We start from the raw sequence: 8,610 nt of genomic DNA, 5'->3' as shown, positions 1-8,610 counted from the left end.
AGAATAATCTATCAATAAATATGATATTTTGAAGATAGCACATGAAAATATATTTCATTATCTATCTAATAATATTAATTTCTATTTTACATTTTAATGATTTTAGATAAAAATTTGGTCAAATTTGACATAGTTTGACTTTCTAAAGAAAAAAATATAGGCCTTAAGCCTTGGGATGGAGGTAGTACATGCTTCTTGCGTAGTCGCCAGCGTGTCCAGTCGGCACTCGCATACGTGGATGTTTGTATAGTTTCCTAGTAGTATGTTTCTGTAAAAAAAAATGGTAAGAAAATGGTAGACATGTACAGATCTATAGACAGATGTGAGATGTCGTCGTATACGTGGAAGTGGAAAGGGGTTTTGTTTTGGTGTCCCCCCTTAATGTAGTTATCCGTCCGTTCTCATATATATAGTGTTGTTATGTGTTTCTATGTGCTTCCAAAATAACAAGATTTTTTGTTTGTGTATGTATTTTCTTAAGGACTGGACTTATAAGTTAACATGTCATGGAGACAGTCTTCTATATCTCCTGTCCTGGCATTATTTACGAGTGGGATAATTACTCAAAATATCACTTTGGCCGGGATCTAAGCTCACCTGCATCAACTCCGATATAGTGGTATCCCCCTTCCATGTATGAGAACTGGGAGATTGGGAGGAACCAAGTGTAGTTTATTCACGAACGATTTAGGTATTAATACTTCCTTTTATATTATTCTTCTTTGTTTTTTGGTATTTTTTTATATTAATATATACTCCTTATCGAAAAAGGTATTAATACTTGGTTGATGAGTAGCTTGTAGAGGCGGTTTACAATGATTGCGCCTGTTGACATCATGACATTGTTTCGATGTACACAACGTTTGGATAACACAAACTCCAACAGCTAATCCCAACTGCTACTCATATTTAGCATACCATTTAGGGTTTAGGTTCAGGAGTAATAATAAAGCTACCCTTTTACTGTATCCAAATTGATAGCATTCCCTCATAGATAATGATATCTTTTCTAGAATTCATAATCTTGAAATTCTTCGTATAATCTTAACAAAAGGAAAAGCCTTTATATGATCTCCATAGTCTTGATTGTTTCTTCATAACAAAAGCTGTGTGAAATATGAGGGATATATAACAACTAGATGATCATGCGCGCTTCGCCGCGCCGCCTGCATCTCGCTCTAACATAGTGGCCGGCATGGTAGAAGTAGAACTGTATGCATTCTTATCTATGCCGCTGTTGTGTGTAATGCGATTAGGTTATTTACTTTCTGTCTTAGGGCACACGAATAGATACAAACCGGTAGCTCGTCCTCTTAGATAGTCTGGCATATAATTTAGAGGAATCACGACATCATTACTCAAAGAGGTAACCTTCACAAACACCAGCAATTTGGCACAAATGAACAGAGAATTTTTTTTATCTGGGTGTATCTACCCACATTGGGAAATAATTGAGATTTAAATGATATGCGCACCAAATATTATTTGTAATTCATATTCAAGAGCATGGCAAATGTTTTAAGCATACATACCACATCGTGTCAAAACAGTGAATGAATGTGCCCAAGGACGTGCTATCCACTGTCATAAAAAAGAAAAGAGACAACGATAGCCCAAAGAAAATTAGCATCAAGAGAGATCAGATTACACAGGAAATATGGAAGGACGTGCTATCCACTGTCATAAAAAAGAAAAGAGACACCGATAGCCCAAAGAAAATTAGCATCAAGAGAGATCAGATTACACAGAAAATATGGAAGAGAATTACTTTGTTTGTCAGTCTTTTTAGTTGCAAGTAGCCTTGCGAAAAGTGTATTTGAGACATAAGCAGCACCAGTGCTCCTGATTTTTTAAATCATATTTTTTGAATTTTTTAAAAATGAAATTAAATTCCCATATACATATAAACATTCTGAAGGTACGGTAGGAATTTTGAAAAAAAAATTGTATTTTAAGCTATATAAAAAGACAAATATCTGGCCTTATACGTAGCCACAAATTTGTTTTTTTTCCAGCAGCTTAAACTACAATCAATTTCTACGACATGTGTATGTATTCATGGAATAAATGTGACAATTTTTTAAAACTTAAATATACAATTTTTAAATATTTTGAAAACTGAGAGCCTCAACTCACGTGCACCAAATCTGCTTCCGTAGCCTTGGTCCTTTTGTTGTTGCAAATTACTAATTTGCAATGGTCCTTTTGTTGTTGTCGAATTACTAATTTGCAATGGTCTGCTACTTGGGTTTCTACGTATTCATTTACTCTTCTCTATCGCTGTAAATTAGATACTACTATAGACTTGTAGCCTTCCTCAACTTTATAGGTGCTATACAAAAACTTTGCATGTCTGTTTATCGGTCATTAACTCCCTCGTGATAAAATTTCACAACATGACATTGTGACATCAATCGCATATTTTCTCTGAAGGTAAGCAAGTCTCAAACATCTCATAAATTAAATGGTTAATTGCAATACACTTTATAGATGTTGCCTGCTCAATTAGTTGTCAGCATCTTGGGAAAAAGAATATGGCAACAATTATCTCATTCTTGCTCCCCATATGAAGACGACCAGCAGAAAATTGTGTTCCTACAGAAAAACCATTTCACTATCCGAAGGATCAACCTTCACCCAAGAGAGGTAAAGGCAAACATAGTAGAGTATTATAAGTCATGATCAAGCCCATAAACTCGCATGAGTGAGGACCTCCACCAGATTTAATCAATTTCTCTTAAAGGAGCTAGCTACGGGTTACATTTGGGCAAAAACACCTTGGTCTGCAGTATATATAGGTATCTATCAGAAAGATGTATGCAGAGTAAATATCTCCATTTACATACTGAGCAGAGGTAATAAATACATAGCTACATTGTACATTGCCTAAGTTGGATAAAGACCCAATACTGAACTAAGAAGGGTTCTACCTCTTACACGGCAATGCCATACAGTGATTAAGTTAACACACGAAAGTAAGGGTCCTGCTATATAACATATAGAACTCTGACTTCAGCGGTTCAGCCTACACAATATCTTGAAGATGCTCATACTGACCAGATCAAGCAGCGATAAACATTTTGTGCAATCCCAAATGACGAAATCCCGGCCATCCCAGCTCAATCCAGCACTGTAGAAGCCTTTAATACTGAGCTCCAATTTGTCAGCATCAGGAGATTTCCACCACACGAACTTGGGTAGCATGTGATCATTGATGTATTCCGCAGTGTGCTGATAAAGCATAGTACCTCAGAATATCACTTCTTTCAACCCTACTGCTATTATTTCTTTCCTCCCACTACTTTCAAATAGAAGTTAGGACTATCAAATGTGAATTGGATTCTAGGGAGAGGATTCCACGAATATTGAGTGCAGATTTGCACTGCTCAAGAGTCTCTAAATTTCTGACATTATGCAGGTTAAAACACACAAATAACGCTACAAACTTCCAACGGAAACAATTATGTGAACCATCTCAATCAAATCGAATGTATATTGAACAAAAGGTGTCAATGTCTTTCCTTGCTAGTGCAAATTCCTCCTCCGAGCAAAAGAGATATTTTCCAATCTCCGCAATAAGTGTTTTACATTGTACGGACAGTTCGGCTTCTAAACCTTTTTCCATATTAGGTTTGGTTGAGAGCTATCAGTAAATAAACCGCCATTGATTCTCTTTACTTATCTTCAATTTAGATTTTGTAACAGATTTAGCACAGAAAATGCCTTTTGGGTCATAGTGGCAACCAATAACATCATCCATAGCCCAGGTCATCATTTTTTTTATAAGCATGAGTTTTTCCAAGATTATCCAGTGTGTGGCAATATATTTCCCCTATTGATAACCCGTTCAGACTAATTGTACGAAGATTTGTGGGTGTGGCCTTAGCTATAGATGATTGTTGCCTACCAGAACGTGTTACTGAATTATAGTCCTTACATTAAGAAAATTTAACTTATTCTAAATAGTAAATGAAAAGCTCGCATAGCATGCACATACCCTGACTTCTAACAAATGTGCATGAGTGTAGTCCATTTGCAAGGGCATTTGCTAGGCTTAACTCAAAAGATGCAAATACGATAGGCCCGTCACCGCATTCGGATAGTGTGAAATACCTCGACTAAAGATTTCTACTGAAGGTACATGCACATAGTTAAGACCTTATTTCTAAAACTGCTGGGAGGATAATGAGCAAGGTGACTGAATATAGTAACTCTATGAATGGTTAGTAGGCACCACTTAATAATAATATACAGATGTAAAATTAGTTTCAGTAAGAAGCAACTCACATATGTAAGATGAAAACAGGTAGTGCAGTTCATCTGTAGAGCAAGCTGCAGTCTGGCTTGTAGACAAAAATTCACAAATTTCAGAAAACATGGTAAATATTGTAAATATGTATAAACACTGGTTCAACACATAAAATAAATAAATGTGTTAGGACATTGTGGACCCAAATTTTCATGGCGTGTTTTTTCTCATTAAGTGTATAAACCATTAGCCATTGACCAGTGAATAAACATGTCATTGAACTGTTTTTTCAAAAGACTCATGTCTCATTGAACTTTTTTTTCAGAAGATCAACATGTGAATAAGTCTCAAGTGACCTATAAAAACCTAATCTTAGCACATGGAGAGGATCTACACCCGTGTTTTAGCTGAGTAAATCCTAATATAAGATTTAAGTAAATCATATAACTATGAAAGGTCTGGTCTTATACAATCTATCAGTTCTTCTCATGAACCTTAAATTTCATAGCACTAACACTTGCTACAGAATAAATAAAACTATATGCTTTACTCTGTTATTTGCCCAACCTATCACAAATTTGACACAAAGCTTCGAAAATGCAACTGCTATATGCCTTCTTGCAGCAGCATTAGGGAACACTGAGACAAATGAGTATGTCAACACCTTATTTGGGTCAGCCTACACCAATCAACAAACTATAAAGATGTTACTGAATAGGTGTGTGCACCAATGGGGGTGAGAGAGGTGAAGGGAGAACTCCTGCTTGTCTTAGATTTGGCGTCGTTACGGCTGCAAAGCTGGCCGGACATGAGGCACCAGATATGGGAGCTAATAGAAATGCTGCAGAGCAGGACCTCACAGAAATCTTTCAAATTTAAGTAATTGCAACACACATACAGTACACTGGAGAGAGAGAAAATACCATGGACCATGAACCTTCTTTGGCTGCATGGACGTTGAAAGCGAGCACACACGCAGCCTGCTGTGCTTACTCATGAATGGTTCAGGAGCCTCGCACCCACCAATCCTTGTCCATAGTAAACCTGGCTCAAGCGATCATGTTAACTGAAAATTTTAAAGAGAAATAGCAGGTCAGTATGTAGATAATATTTTGTACATAGCAATTTCCATACACGCATGAATACTGTCCTCAACAACACCACCCCCTTACATATGCCTGAACACGCGAGTACCTGCTGAAACTGCAGAATACTTGTAAGCAGCCAACCACCAGAAGAGGCTCTCGTGAAAGTTACATGTTCTCGTCGGCCACACAGCCCGCAAAAGCGAAGTCCAAGCACGCAAACAAAAATTGAGATGCCGTTCCGCTGGGATCGTCCATGGCGTAGGTCGATGAGCTTGCACGCCCTGCTCGCGGGCGAGGTGCGGGAGGGCTAGATCGTGCGCACCAACTTGCAATCGGCCGAGGATCAGGGCCGCACCTCGTCGCTCGTCAGCCTGTCGGTGGGGAACCGAGGCGGCGGGCAGGAGGAGGCGCGGAGCCGAAGAGGCGGGACACGGGGGTGCGGCGGCAGAACCTTACGGGCGGATGCACGGCGGCGCTTGCTAACCCTAGGCGGCGGCTACGCTGCATCTCGGTTGCGAGAAAGAAAAAGGAGCGAGAGGGCAGGGGGTCCGCTGGGCGTGTGAGCGGTGGGCGGTGGGCTGGTCCGCTCCAGCAGGCGTACGCTACGATGGCCCACACGGCACCGGCAAAACTCTGGGAAGCCAGCGATTGCAACGGCCTTAATCTATTTAGTTAATTTGATATAATGTTGGTAATATTGAAATTGTCTCATTAACCTATATGAGAAATCACTTGGAAAGCTCTTAAGAAAATACAACATTTTATTATCAGATGATAATTAATTATTCATAGTTCTAGGAATTGTATCCCCTCAACTTTACAAATTTAGTAGTTATCTCCGAAGAATTCCATGAATGCATTTTTTGAATGCATCTGTTGGTACAAACTTTGTGAACGGATCTGCAAGATTGTCACATTATTTTATTTGTAAAATATCAATTTCTCCATTCCCTTTTGTAATTCATGAGGTAAGAACAATTTTCGGGCTGTTGTGTGATATTACTCCCCTCGAGCTACACAAGCATCATCATCTTCATTGATAGTAATTTGTGATTTTAATGTACTACTAATACCACATGATGTTTGAATATGATTAATCATGTTTCAAATCCATACATAAACTTGTGAAGCTTTGTATACTGCAATTATTTCATAGTGGTTAGAAGAAGTTGCTACCATAATCACTTTTGTATACTTCCATGAAATAAAAGTTCCACCATATGAAATATTAAAACTTGTTCTTGACACCACGTAGGATTGTGGCGCCTATGGCAAAGCTGGCGGCCTAGTATTCTACTATCCGTTTTTAATCTTTTATGTCGTTTGCACTGTTTTTAAACGGCTGTATGCATCTTAGCCATGCAGAGGCCGAATGTATTGTTTAAACAGTTGAAGTAAGAAAGAGCCATTTATCAAAAAAAAATAACATCGACGCAGACACTAGAGAGGGTAGGGGCACATCGGGAGGGTAAGCTTTCCCTGAAGCTCATGACCTACAGACGTCGTCATGGAGGTGGATCTTAGGAGACCGGGATGGCAGCAAGAGGCACGCAGGAGACCGGCCCGACAGAAGGTGTGTGGGATCTGTCGGGGAGGAGTGCGGATGTTAGAGAAGCATTGATCGATATATTTTTCGGTTGAGATGTGTTCTTCGAGAAGCATCTCTTTTCTTAGAGCCCGAAGTTGTAGATTAAGCAATCTACAACCAATCATACAATAGTTCCACATATTTTGTCGATAAAGGGCGCTTTATTACTCAAAGTTTAAGCATTACACCCAGCCTCTGCATAGCTAAGATGCACACAGCCATTTAAGAATCCAGTATTCAACCAAACGGAGTACACAAAGAAACAAAAGGAAAAAAGCCAACTAGTCCACAACTACATTGGCTTCTATCCTACGACTATGAAGCCACCCATGTTGGAAAATAAACCCATTGATCATATTCTCCAATCGTGTAGACACCTCCATAAATAGGTCTCTGTCCTCGAAGCATTGAAGAGGCGACCATGAATGGAGCATAGCTGTACACCGGTAAATAACCTGCATAATAGAAGAATTTTTGTCATTAAAAACCTTGACATTTTTACAAAGCCACATCGACCATACAACTGCAATCGCTCCCACTCGGATAATCGTTTTATACCTAGAATCCATCCCATTTAGCCAATTGCCAAAAACATTAGCAATACTACAGGGTGGGTATAGGGTAGAACCTATCTGAATGATTGACGATATAGACTTAGCAACCCGACAATTGAATAAAAGTTGTTTTATTGTCTCTTGTTTGTGACATAACACACATTTCTTACAATCCTGCCAGTTACGTTTTGCAAGGTTATCTTTAGTAAGAATCACACCTCGACGAAGATACCATGCAAATACCTTTGTTTTTTGTGGTATCTTCATCTTCCAGATGGATTTATTATTTATGACCGGTTGAGTAGGAATGCAAATAGCTTTGTACATGGATCCTACTGAGAATACACCATTCTTAGTAAGACTCCACCGGAATTCATCGGTCCCCGGAGCCAACTGTATTGAATCTAGGGATTTCTATTTTCGTGCCCTCGGGCCCTTAGTTGTGCTCTGTTTTCCCCAGCTCCTTAGTTTTTCCTCAGTTTTCCGAAAGCCCTTGTCTGAAACCATCACACGTGCTGTAACGGCCGATTGCCCGACGGTTGACCGTTATCTTCTGACTAGTGGGGCCACGTAGAGCCCGCAAAGACACGTCAGACTATCCATCTTTGTTAGACCGTAAGCATCGATGTATCCCTGACCAAAACACGAACGAGTGGGGCTTCGGTATATCGAATGACAAGTGGGGCCATGACGCTGATACAAGGGGCAATACACTGGTAGGATTATATTTTTAAACGGAGCTCTCCAGCGATGGCACGGAGGAGGTGGCCTGCGGGGTGCTGAGATGAGATCGACGTCCACAAAGAACTGCATGAGGCGAGACCAGACACATTAAATAGATATGAACTAGACGCGTTTAACCATGCAAAGAAGAGAAGAAATGGTCGAGGACATCGACGACTACCTCAAAACTTTGACTGACCGTGTCGGACACGAACGCGAGCAATATAGAGAAAACTAGTGTCTTTCCTTTCTGGCGTGTATAGACGGGTGCTAGGAGAGTGTGGTGGCAAAGGGAAAGACCTCGCGGTTGTCTGTGGCGTCCAGCATAGCGGGGCGGCGTGGCCGTGCCCACAACGGCGTGCATGCATGTTCGGCATTGGCATCAGCATGTACGTTCGGCATTGGCCT

At 40.0% G+C, this 8,610-nt stretch overlaps 1 long non-coding RNA gene across 1 annotated transcript; it reads right to left on the bottom strand.

Annotated features, from left to right (window-relative positions):
- Window positions 1-2,784: 2,784 nt before the first annotated feature.
- Window positions 2,785-5,612, bottom strand: LOC124683324. Its single transcript, XR_006996634.1, has 2 exons — window positions 5,444-5,612; window positions 2,785-5,315 (listed from the first exon to the last, which is right to left on the bottom strand). It is a non-coding gene; the product is annotated as an uncharacterized LOC124683324 (long non-coding RNA).
- Window positions 5,613-8,610: the final 2,998 nt, after the last annotated feature.

Source organism: Lolium rigidum, chromosome 1 (genome assembly GCF_022539505.1).
Source record: "Lolium rigidum isolate FL_2022 chromosome 1, APGP_CSIRO_Lrig_0.1, whole genome shotgun sequence".
Taxonomy (NCBI): Eukaryota; Viridiplantae; Streptophyta; class Magnoliopsida; order Poales; family Poaceae; genus Lolium; species Lolium rigidum.
This window is presented reverse-complemented; position numbering and strand designations above follow the sequence as displayed.